This window comes from Astatotilapia calliptera, chromosome 4 (assembly GCF_900246225.1).
Source record: "Astatotilapia calliptera chromosome 4, fAstCal1.2, whole genome shotgun sequence".
NCBI lineage: Eukaryota > Metazoa > Chordata > Actinopteri > Cichliformes > Cichlidae > Astatotilapia > Astatotilapia calliptera.
Window position 1 is genome coordinate 22,533,818 of NC_039305.1, and position 12,696 is coordinate 22,546,513.

Here is a 12,696-nt window from a genome sequence, read left to right on the forward strand (position 1 = left end):
TCTTGTCCGACAAATTAGACCTAACTGTAGCCACGTGCCAAAAAATGAAAAATAAAAGTTGTCTCCAGGATCAGAACAGGATGAAGACAGCCATGCTGTCACAGCTCATAGGAGCAGCTGAGAACATGAATCCAGCAAAATTGATATTAATAATCTACTACAAGAAGAATTGCATGTACACTCCGGGAATTTTTCCACTGGTGATGTCGGACTTTCATCATGTCATAGACTTTTCTCGGATTATCCAAAGTGACACATGATGGGCTTCACAGAAGAACGAGCTTCATGAAAAAATGAATCTCTGAAAATTTCAGAGAGCTCTGACAAAATCACACATGACAGCAGAAAGATCCTCAAAGAGAAAGCGTGTCAAGAAATCACATAAAAAGGGGCAAAAGAGGCAGAAGGAATAGTTGGATGACAATTAGCGTGAGCCTTGGAGCAGTGGGCAAAAGATCCCCAAGGGGGAGGTTTGTGCCTGTGATGGAAAGTGAAGGAGTTTGAAGGTTACGCCACAGCTTTGCAACGACTTTCACTTTCAGCATCATGAAAACAGGGATCTGGTTAGAACAGAAACAGAAGCACGGGAACTCTTTTCATTCTACATTTTATCTCACCCATCGGGGCCGATATCTTCCACCCAGCATGTGACTTCCTGTTTCTGTTTATAAATTCAGCCACACTGTTCCATAACACTTTTATTGAACTATGATATATTTTAGAACTACGTCACGCTGACTATTTTAGGCTTCAACATGTGACTGCACGCTGTGATGGTGTAAAAGGATGTAGCATACACAGACATGCACGCACACACTGTAACGTGATGATATTTCACAGTTAATTTGTGAAACAGAAGAAACAAAGAAGAGTTTAAGGGCTTTGCACGTCCTCTGTAAAGACCTGTTCTGCAAAGAGGTGCCGCGAGCTTCTTTTGGCTAAATTATTGTGTGAGCTTTGGGTCTCTAATCAGCTTTTTGATGCAAAATCCTTTTGCATTAGCGAAGGATTCAACAGAGATCATTCTCCTGACTACAATTTATAGGGTGTTGAAGTAAATAAGGACAGGATACCCTTTAAAAATGATATGTAGTACTTCACCTGTCAAAACATGACTGATATTATTGTAGGAACTGAGCAAATGTGCAAAAATTAAAAAATAAAATAAAATGGCTTAAACTAAAAGTGCTTTTATATGAACTGTTCTCTTTTTGGTTTAGGATCCGTCTGCCCATACCCTCTGCAAACATCTGCTGTTTGTGTTGCTATTTTTGCAGTTATGGAAATGGAGATAAGACTCTTTCGCATGCTATGGTTTAGATCAGAGATAATTTGTGTCTGTGAAAACAGGAAGAACATTGCAACCACATTCAGTCGCTAGGATATGGCTCTTTCCCCCCCTTTTTTCTCATGTTTAAACAGCTGTGAGCAGCACCGATCTGCACCACAAAAGCTCGAATCTCGCGAAATCTTTTTTTCCTTTCGTTTGAGCTCGCACAAATCCAGCCACGATTACGAGTGTTTGAACACCGAATTATCTGGAATTGTGCACAACACGAAACACTAGAGGGAGGTTTGATGCCGGAGCTGCTCTGTTCTTCAGGTGTGGGTTGGTTGCTGTGTGATCTGGGGTCAGTTAGCAGCCTGCTGCAGGAAAGAAACTGAAGAGACAAGAAACTGTGGTTTTATTCATTTCATTCCAGCAAGTGCAATACTCTTAAAGTGCTCCTGAAAAGAAAACAGCTTTTGAAAGCTGATTTGTATTTGCTGCTTTCATCCAGCAGAGAGAGCACAATATCAGAGCACAGCATTTAGTCCCGTGCAGTATCGGGACTTCACAGGACTTCAATATCTACAGCAGATCAGGGGCTCCAAACAACCAATCTTATTCTCTGCAAGGAAAGAAAAAGTTCTCTTTGTGGCACAGAAATGTTTCACTGAGACAAATGACACCTCCGTCTGTGTGCTGTGCTACAGAGGTCAGAGCGCTCTTGTGGAGCTGCTCATCTGCAAGTGCGTGCATGCACCTTTCTGGTTTTTGGTTGGAAACGTCTGCACGCAGACTTGTGTACGCCTGTGTTCTCATAGGTGTCTGTGTGTGCTAATTTTGGATGTGGCTGCAGGGAAAGCAAGTCTCCCGTGTGTGACAGAGTCACTGATCATTAGTCACTCTGCTCCACATACCGTAGCGAGGAAGAGTGGAGGAGAGGGAGGAAGATGGAGGAGATACAGAAAGGTGGAAAGAGAGTGAAAGTGTTGTTGGGTGGATGCTGCAATTTAAAGTCTGAAGTTAAACACATAATGAGAAGCCTCGCGTCAGCTCATTTGTTTCTCTAAACATGTGCATTATCATCCCACTGCTTCCTTTGAAACGTTATCTATCACATCCGTCACATGTTGCAGGAAACTTGCAAGAAAGAGTGTGATTCTGTGCCACGGGGCGCTTATTTTTGCGTCCTTTATTTTTACTGATGTGAAATTGCAACAAGCGCTGTTTTTGCATCGTTAAAAATTGTTCTTCTTTACTCTCTCTGTGGTGTGAATCAAACCCCAAACAGAGAAGGAGGAACCAGCACTAGACATGCAAAACTGCTGAGCTGACCACTCACTTTTGTGCAACTTACATCTATTCCCTGTAACCAGAATCAGAATCACTTTTATTGCCAGGGTTGTACATAAATGAGGAATAGGAGAATAATGTTTTTTAATTACAATAAAATCTGATAGGATACAAAACAAAACTGTTGTGGAAGTTGGTTTCTGTGTGAGTCCACAGAAACCAAGCCCTACCCCAGTATTTCAGTAACATATAGCGCAATTTATCACCTTTGTCAACTGCAAATTACGTCCTCAAACTTAAACTTTGTCAGCATCTGTTTTATCCAATAAGATGAAGTCATGCCACGTTGGGTTAACAATGAGACTGTCAAGAAAACCAACAGGTCAGAAAAGACTACCATAAATGTTGCAATAAGTTGGAGTCAGTCTGTCTGTTTCCTATAACACAGCAACTAACTGTGGAAAACTGTTAAAATATAGTTATGGATTTTATTTGTGGTGTTGTATTTTCAGATTTTCAGACACGCAGTTGAAAGACTAAATAATGACCCTTGTATCAGGGTTTTTCCCCACGTCTCACACACCTGGTCAGGTGACTGTTCTTGGTTAGGGAAAGCCAACAGGCTGGTGTGGAATCTGGATTTCCATTAAGCTTTCAAAGTGCTTTCGTATTCAAGAGACAGAAACAGCAGATTTGTGAAGATGTTGAACTCTGAAGCAGCCTTGGTGACTCAAACAGGCTGCTGGCTGAACTCCAGGAGTAAATGTCCCGATGGCTCCCCTGTCCACTCGGTGGAAGTCTACACTCCATATGTTCCAGCAAGAAAAGATTAATCACTGCAGTGAGGACACAGACAGATTTAAGGGGTTCATTAGTGCGCTAGCAGTAGTGCACAGTAGAGGCCGGAGTACAGACTGTCCAGTCTGTGAGGCTCATTCATTTCTGTTGATGTGTGTGCAGGTTCTCAAAGCTTTACTGTTGGACACCTTTAGGTCAAATAAAGCAGTAGAAACATGTGTTCACAGTAGCTGTCCATATGTTGTCAAAATATCTGACCAGTCCTTGATGATTGGTCCCCAAGGTAAGGCAGATTCAAGGTGGTACCCAAGTCACTTCTCAGGGACCTGAGGATGGATGTTTTGTTTTTTGCTGAGGTAGATAAGTCGACCGAGCCGTCTGGAGAACCTGCTGCTTCCAGGAATCTGTGTAAACCTAACTAGCTGGCACGCTTAGATGCTGTTCTTTTTTCTTTTTTTTTGATCTCATTTTTATCGCCATTTGAACAAAAATTGTCACACATTCACTAAAACCACAGAGAAAGATTAAGCAAATGACAAAACCACAGGAACCAGAAATAGAGGAATGGAGCAACATAGACGAAGAGAGTGATAAGCAACATCGATAAATGTTCGCTCTGATGATGATTAAGCAAACCATCTTTGAAGCAGCTGTCACGTCGGCAAAAACGTGCTTCTGGGTTTTGTGCAATGGCAGCTGATGCAGGATAGATGGAGACAGCGGATAAGTAATATCTCCAACCACTCTGCAAAAAAGTGGAGACTCCAGTGCATTCACATACTACACCATATAAGGTGCCAGTGGTGCCTATAGGGCATCCTGTGTATGAAAGTTAAGTGTATTTGCTGATAAGCAGGATTTCTGGAGGACTGTTTAACCTCGTCCCAAACACCAGTTAACCAGGGCTGAAGTCAGGGACATCACATCAGACACACTATTTGTCACAGCAGAATGTGTTTGTCACTCTGTCACTCCAGAGTCATGTGCAAGCCCTGGTTTTCACTGAATACAACTTGGGGAAGTTTGGAGTAACTGCAGATGGTTTAAGAGACGTGTGTGTTTACAGTTTTGTCATTAAAATGAGATTAAAGTTCAAGAAAAAAAAAAAATAGACAAAAACAGTACCTGATGTTCATTTTGAATGACAAACTGAACACTTGATTTGTAAGGCTTCTCTATTTCAGCTAACCAACCAGTATGAAGGACTGTGCATGTGTGCAAAACAGAATCCTTCAATTTATAAAGCAGTGAAAATGACACAGTCACATCCTCTTTTAGTCTTTCTGTAACTTTCCATTAACTGTACGCAGTTTCCTGAAAAACCCTTTGATTCCATTATGCTAGACATAAGAGCTTTGCGATGTACGAATCTTGTATTCTAACTGATGAATTGCAGTCACATCACATCAGGACAATATAACACAACCATCTGTGGAAGATCAGAACTCCGTGAAGGGGCCCCAGTAAACATCATGGACTCCTGACAGATCTGTGAACTTGTGTACTTTTGGATCTTTCCAGATACACATCCTTTCTGTACAAAACATCCATAAGAGCATCTGATAGATCAGATCATCCTGTATTCCCTCCATAAACCTCTTGGATATCTGACACGTACGTTTTTTCACTTTTGGCTTGAACGGTGTGCTTGTTGTAGGGTTCAGGCAGTTTTTAAAACTTTGGTTAAAAAAAACATGAGACAGAGAGATGTGAAATATTAAATACAGTAACTGATACAGTACTACAGACATGTCATCATTACTGGATGCTGGTATATAAAGTACAACAATTGCATTCCAGAAAACATTACATGAAGACATAACAGATCAACCTTTTCCAGTCGGCTGTTCTCGTTTTTCTGGCTGAACAGATACACAGAGAGATAATAATGTCTCTGTATGCACCTAACGAGCTATTTGCATGTGACTGTCGATGTCCTACTTTTAGTCTTTCTGTTGTAGTTCAGCATTTCATGGTCACAGCTAAATTTAAAATGTTGCAAGAACATCATCAGAGGCTATGAGAGGAATGTAGGAAATAAGCACCATGATCGCGCTGTATGCAATTATCTGTAACAATCTGCAGCATCCTATCTGAGCATCAGAACATGTAAACTATGCTCGTTCATACGCTTGCTTCCTCCTTGCACATCTGCTGTATCTCCATGCCTCCCTGAGCAGGGATCACTCGTCTTTTTCTCTATGCTACGGTTCATCCTTCATTTCCATTCTAGGGTTGCTTATTAATGGACCGCAGATTTGACTAAACAAACTCAATGCTTAAAGCAAGGAAGACAAACACAAACTAATACGTGCTATCTATGCTGATAAAGAGACAGCAGGGGTTCGAAATAATTGCCATGCAGCCAGGCTGCTATTTGCTATCAAGTCTTTTTTTTTTTAAATTGTTGTTCAGCCAAAGGAAAAATGGCAGAAAAAGTAGCATTACGACTTCTGACTTAATGAAGATGAAAGAAATAGAAGAGAGCAAAAGAGAAAGACACGATAAAGAACAATGGCTACAGCGTGAAGGTATGGAGGAATGAGGAGGAGGAAGGAGAGGCGATGGCTGAGTGGCGGTGGATTGGTTACAGGGACAGATGGAGGCCTCCTGATAAGAGACACAATGCTCTGAATTGTCTCATATCTGAGATGGATAGAAAACAATAATACAAATCTGTCATATAAAAGATGAAATATGACAGTAAACTTTTCAGGATATGAATGTGAGCTCTGGCCTACCGGTGGCAGCATTGAGCTGGCGAACGCTTCAGCCCTCTGCTACTTTAAATAATAAAACTCAAATTTAATGTCATGACTATGAAGTTGAATGAATCCAAACAGGTTGTAAGACTTAAAAAGCAAGTTATTTATAACAAACAAGCGTGAGATTGTATTCCCAAAGGGACTTTAAGATATTTCAGCATTATTTTCTGACATTCTCCTGTAGGTTTTTTATTCAGATACCAACCTCTAAGATATCGATAATCAACTTTGAATTAATATAAAAAATGTAATAATCTCACCATAGACTGTAAATAAAAGATAGAAGCACCCAATGTCTCTCCATCCGTTGGTTTGCCTTTTTTGTGGCTATATTTGGAGGAGTGAGCATAGCTGGGAGTTATCAGGCAGCAAGGACCATCTCTGGTCCTTGTCACAAGTAACGCGTTACTCGTCACAAGTAACGCGCTACTGTAATCTGATTACTTTTTTCAAGTAACGAGTAAAGTAAGGGATTACTATTGCAAAAATCGTAATTAGATTAGGCCTACCGTTACTTTCCCGTAGGAACGCTGCGTTACTGCGTTACTAAAACCGTGGGGGTTTTTTGCCAGAATGTCTCATGATAGTGACGTAAGCAAGTGCGACATTGGTGACAACAGCTGTGTGCAGATCAACAATGGATCATATATCGAGTGCAGGAGAGAGTATGAGCGTGCAGCGTTTAAAGCGTGGAAATACTGACCTTACTTTAAGTTTGATTCCATAAAAAGTGACAAAAACATTAGTGTCCGTTGTGCGTGGGAAGAAAACTTCTTTTTACAGTGAAAAAAAACCCTAAACACCGCACCCTGAGCAAGCACCGAGTGCGTTACGCCGTAATGGGAAATTCACAGAGAAACTCGTGGATTCTTCCACTGCCCGCTGAGGCACACCTGCACCAGGGTAAACCTCCGCCTACCCCACTCCTGCTTTACAGGTGAAAATAGAGCAACAAGACCGCTGAGTCTTTGATTTTATTTATTTTCTGCTGTGTTTTACTTGCATCTATTTGAAAGAGTGAGTGTAAACACACAAAAAAATTATTATTTTATGTGCTGGAATGTGCAGAAAATAGGTTTAAATATTAAACAAATTTCTTCCAGTCAGAGAATGTTGCATATAATTACATTTTTGCTTGATGCATAAAGTTAAAAGATTAAAACTAATAAAACAAGTTTTAAAAAGAGACTTTTCCATTTGATTACATTTTGTATGATGGATTATGTAGAAAAAGTAGAATTGGGCTGAAAGATCTATCGCTTTATCACCTATTCAGGTTGTAAATCGTGTTTTTAAAAAGTAACTAAGTAATTAATTACTTTTGAAAATAAGTAATCAGTAAAGTAATGGGATTACTTTTTGGGGAAGTAATCAGTAATTAGTTACTGATTACTTTTTTCAAGTAACTTGACCAACACTGGCAAGGGCTGGCTAGTTCAGCAGCATGGTCCATAGCTAATTTACTGTGATATTCACTGGGATGCTTTTAGTTTGCTAAAAAAAAACAAGCTTTAAATATAAGGTACTTTCCACAAAAGCTAAAGCTATATCTTTTTAAAGCATCTTTTAGTGCAACTCAACACTGAGCCATAAATACAGCTTAAGTAGGTGAGTCATGCCCACAGTTATCCTGAAAACAAATTCAGCTCTTGAGACCACAACATGTTTTTTTTCCTTACATTTTACAGCCAAAGCTAGCTTGGGCTTCTTAAACATCTGGAACCTTCTAGATTTTGTTTAGCTGTGTATAAAAATGCTTTTTCTTTAAAGATGTTTAAAGATATTTAATTATCAGAACAGGGAAGACAAATGTTGGATATACTGAAAAACTATCTGGGTTTCTTTCTGACTAATCTTTTCTTCTTGTTCAATTTTTCTCTGGTGTCCTTAAACAGTCCACAGAGCAAACCAAGCCAGAAAAAATGGTTTTCATTTTCAGTCCTCCCTTCCTGTGATCCTGCTCCAAAAATGGTAATTTTGCATTACGCCACAGTTATACCAGAGCTGCTTCAACATGAGAGCTAACTAAATAGATTTTTTTGTACATATTCATTTCATTTATTTTAAAACTAAATGCAATGTTATTGAACGTGATGAGATAGAGTTTATAAACATTAAATTAATAGCAGTAATAAAAATCCTAACAGGCTTCAGTGTATCTATAGGACCACTGTGGTTCTTCGATTGTTTTATTAAAAATAATATAATAAATACATAAAATAATATAACAAATAGTAAAAAAAATTATATTAATTTCTGTCTCTCTTCCACGCCGTGTCTTTGTCCTGTCCTGAGCCTGGTTCTGCTGGAGGTTTCTTCCTTTTTAAAGGAAGTTCTTCTTTCCCACTGTCGACAAGTGCTTGCTCAATATATGACTGCTGTTATGATTATAAATAAATTGGCCGTAGGTGTGAGTGTGAGTTGCTGTCTGCTCTCTGTGTGAGCTCTCCGACAGATTGGAGATTTGTCCAGGGGGTACCCCACCTCTCGCCCTATGGCAGCTGGGACAGGCACCAACGATCCTGCAACCCTGAACTGGGTTAATGGAAAAAAATCTATTTAGTTAATTATTTCTATTTGCTTTATTTTAATTAAAACTTTATTTAAAAAGGAAGTCCGTTGAGATTAAAATGATTTTTTCAAGGGAAACGTGGCGAAAAAGGAACACGTCATTACACGATTAAATATAATAATGAACACACAAAACACAAAACACGCTCCCTTCGCTAGAAAAATACACTTCTTTATTTAGAAATGAGTAATTACAGTGTACTTCTTTTTGTTGCCTGGTAATAAAAACAAACAAAGAAAAGGAAGAGCTTGACACCAAGTAAACATACACTATTAATGTCACTCAAAACCACACGTACATTTTTTTGTTAGGCAACTTCTGGTCTTGCCAAGAATGTGTCATGCCTCTTTGTGTTTAAATCATCCTCATGGTTTGCTACGTAAAGAACAAACTGCACGTTGAGTCCCCCCCCCCCCCCCCCCCTTTTTAAAACTGCCATTTCTGTGTCTGTACGATCTCTCACGTGGGCCCTAACAACCTCCACCCATCATGAGGGTGAGGGCAGCCTGAACAGAATGTCGCCTAAGAGGCAAAACCCGGGGGGAAAACGCCCACAGCATCCACTCTGATTGCTTTGAGCCCACGATAACAAATGAGGGCAGACCAGCACATGGACATTTTTATGAACTCAACTCTTCTCTGGATTTTGGCACCTGGACCATTTGGAGGACGCTGCTGAGAGAGATTCTGCAAACTAAATCATCCCTCCCTCATTCTCCCTCCAAATGATGTCCTTCCCTCCTAATTACGAGGAGCTGGTTGTCTTTGGCTGGATTCAGCTGTCACATCATCAGCGGGCGCCACCTCGCCCTCGCGGCTACAATGGGACTGAGCTCACACTGCTTCTCCTGTATAAATACGCACAACGGCAGCTGCGTGTGTGTGAGAGAGTGAGAGACAAGTAAACATGCCTGAAATACAAAGCCTGTGATGTTTCATTCATTACACTGTCAGCATGAATAATAGATAGCTAATTGATATGCAGTAGACCACGCACGTGCACGCACGGCGCGCGCGCACACACTCTGCTACGTGGCTTCGCGCTCTGAACTAATATTTGTCTTTTCACATTCAGATTTACCACAAGAGGGAGAAGAACGAGAGACGCAGTGAGAGGAGATCAAACGCCAGAGAAAGCAAAGAATGCGCACTCACAGACATGTCAGGTAAATCTGCACCACCCTGCAGCTCAGCAGGACTTCCACGCTGTTGGAGCTCTGCAGCTTTGCAAAAGCGTGAAACACGGAGTCACCTGAAGCACAATGAATCTGATCGGGAGTAATATATACATGTGTAATCAAGTTGTTACATATTTGGTAAACTCGTCGAGCTGATATGAGGGAAACATTGTGATTCAGGAGGGTTTGGGGCCACCTGATGACTGCACAGAAGTCAGAGGTTTACTCTGCTTTCCTCTGTTTTTCGTCTCCATCAACTTCTGAGATTAATACCAGATTTATTTATTTAAAATGCTAAAACCAGCTGGCTGACTGTATCTGTCAGCTGTGCAGAGCTGAAATGTACGTAGTGGAGCTTGGGAGATTTTTGCAGCTGAAAGCGGTGAGAGCGAGGCTGAAGAACCAAAGCAGGCACGTGATAGCGCTCTACAGGTCCATCCCTGTGTGGCTATTTAATGCGCTGCCTTGATGAAAATGAGTATTGTAGCCACTTTAATGCCACGCAAATGTAAGAAACTCAGTGGCAGGTGTTAAAAAAAGTGAAGCTGTTCCTTTTCCGTTTGCGGCCATGAAGCAGAGCGACGACGGCACAGAGACGCAAGACATTTTGAGATGGAAGGGAAAAAAGCACAACTAAGAGAGGGGTGGAGGTAAGGAGGCGAAGCGCTTTGTTAGAGCTGGAACTGAAGGCAGAAATGTCCTTTTCTCTTTCACCAAAGAGAGCTGAAGGACAAACACAGAGTTCTGAAAGTCTGTGGGCAGACTCCAGTCTGAATAACAAGCCTTTCAAACTGTTGTGCTCAGCGTGCATTTGAACGCCCCCTCACTCAGATACCTGTCTCCTGGGAAACTGTGCGACACGCGCACACACACATAAATGCAAGGCTGCCTGAAGCTGAGGGAGGTGGGTGAGAGGGAGCAGGTTCAGAAGTAATGAGTTCAAAACGCTCACATACACAGATACACGCACACGCTTCTGCCCCCTGCACAAGCTGCAATGAAGCCTCGGCCAATAGAATGTTTCCATTTGTGTGCTGTTGTCCAATCAGAGCGCTACATGCTGACACACCCACAGGAAGGTGTGTATGGCAATGCAGTGTGTATTTAAGGATGCCTGGTACCTTTCTGTCTTGCCCTGTGTGTGTGTGTGTGTGTGTGTGTGTGTGTGTGTGTGTGTGTGTGTGTGTGTGTGTGTGTGTTATGCTGATGCCGGTCCTTAAGGGAAAGCAGAGAGGCGTCTGAACCCCTCTGACTGCTGCTCTCACCATGAAGCAGGGACACACACTCACTTCATGTCAGCAAAGATTTAATTACACGCTGACACACAGGAATTCAAAACACACACACACACACCTTTACCAGCTCTTTGAAAGCACAGTCATGAACGGTCAGCGGTGGAAAATGTGTCTCCTGTGGTCGTCTCTGCAGCTCAGTGGAGGAAGCTGGACTTTTCCTCCATTTTATCACAACCAACAGCTTCATTACTGGGCTGCCAAAATGGAGTCCTGATTGAGTCCACTATTGACTAAAGGAGCAGCGTGCACACGCACACACACTAAACAGGCACAGGAAAAAAGAACAACAAAAAGAGAGAAGAAGAAAAAAGAAAACAGAGCATGCCTGAAGATCCTTGCTGATTGACATACAACTGCAGATTGGGTGAAGGCAGAGTAGGACTTAAGCATACATGCAGCCCTTCAGCCATTTCTATCTTAACCTACAGTCTGAAAAACCAGAAAAGAACTCATATATACTGTCACCAGCCACTTATTAGCTACACCTGTTCACCTGCTTGTTAACACAAATGTCTAATCAGCCAGTCACATGGCAGCAAATCAGTGCAAAGCAGAATGGGGAAGAAAGGTGAGTTTTGGGATTTTTAATGTGGCCTGGTTGTTGGCGCCAGACAAGTTTATCTGAGTATCTCAGAAACTGCTGATCTACTGGGATCTACAGATGATGGTCTAAAAAAAAGAGGAAATATTCTCTGGTTGACGTCAGAGATCAAAGGAGAACAGCCAAACCGCTTTGAGCCAATAGGAAAGAACAGTAACTCAAATAACTATTTGTTACAACCACAGTTTGCAGAAGAGCATCTCTGAATACACAACACATCAAACGCTAAAGCTGATTAACTACAACCGCAGAAAACCAACACCGGATGATGCTCCTGCAAGCCACGAACAGCAAACTGAGTCTATAGTTCATATAGCAAAGTTGGACAGTAGAAGATTGGCTGAGTCTCCATTTCTACTGCGACATTCAGATGGCTGGCAACCAAATTGAGCTCTACATCCATCCATTCTCTGACAGTTCTTCCATTTTTTCAAATGATCCACTTGAACTCCACAGAGCAATCAAACTGCACCAGTGTTTGAGTGTTTTCGGGGTGGATTTTTCGTCTCCCCCCCTCTTTAAAAACAAGGAGCTCAAACTCTTGCATGGGCTACACTGTAGGCTCTATGGATTCGTTGCAGAAGTATAACTCATGCATTACTCAGTCTCAATGTGTGTGCAAGAGATTAAAAGCAACGAGATGGAAGTGGAGAATATAGGTGGGGAACACATAATGGGGGAACCTTGGCAACTAACTAACCTGCCAGCATGTGATGGGCAGCAAGTGGAACATGAATTGCTTTTTTTTTTGTTTTTGTTTTCAGTGGTGTTTCCAAATATGTGCAATCAAAAAGCAGCAGAATTAGAGGGAAAAAATGTTAAAGGTACAGTGTATAAAATCTCACTACTAGATGTCAGTAGATTGCAGATTGCAGTCAACTAAGTTTTGTTTTCTTACCCCTCTAATTTAAGTGCATAATCCTATCT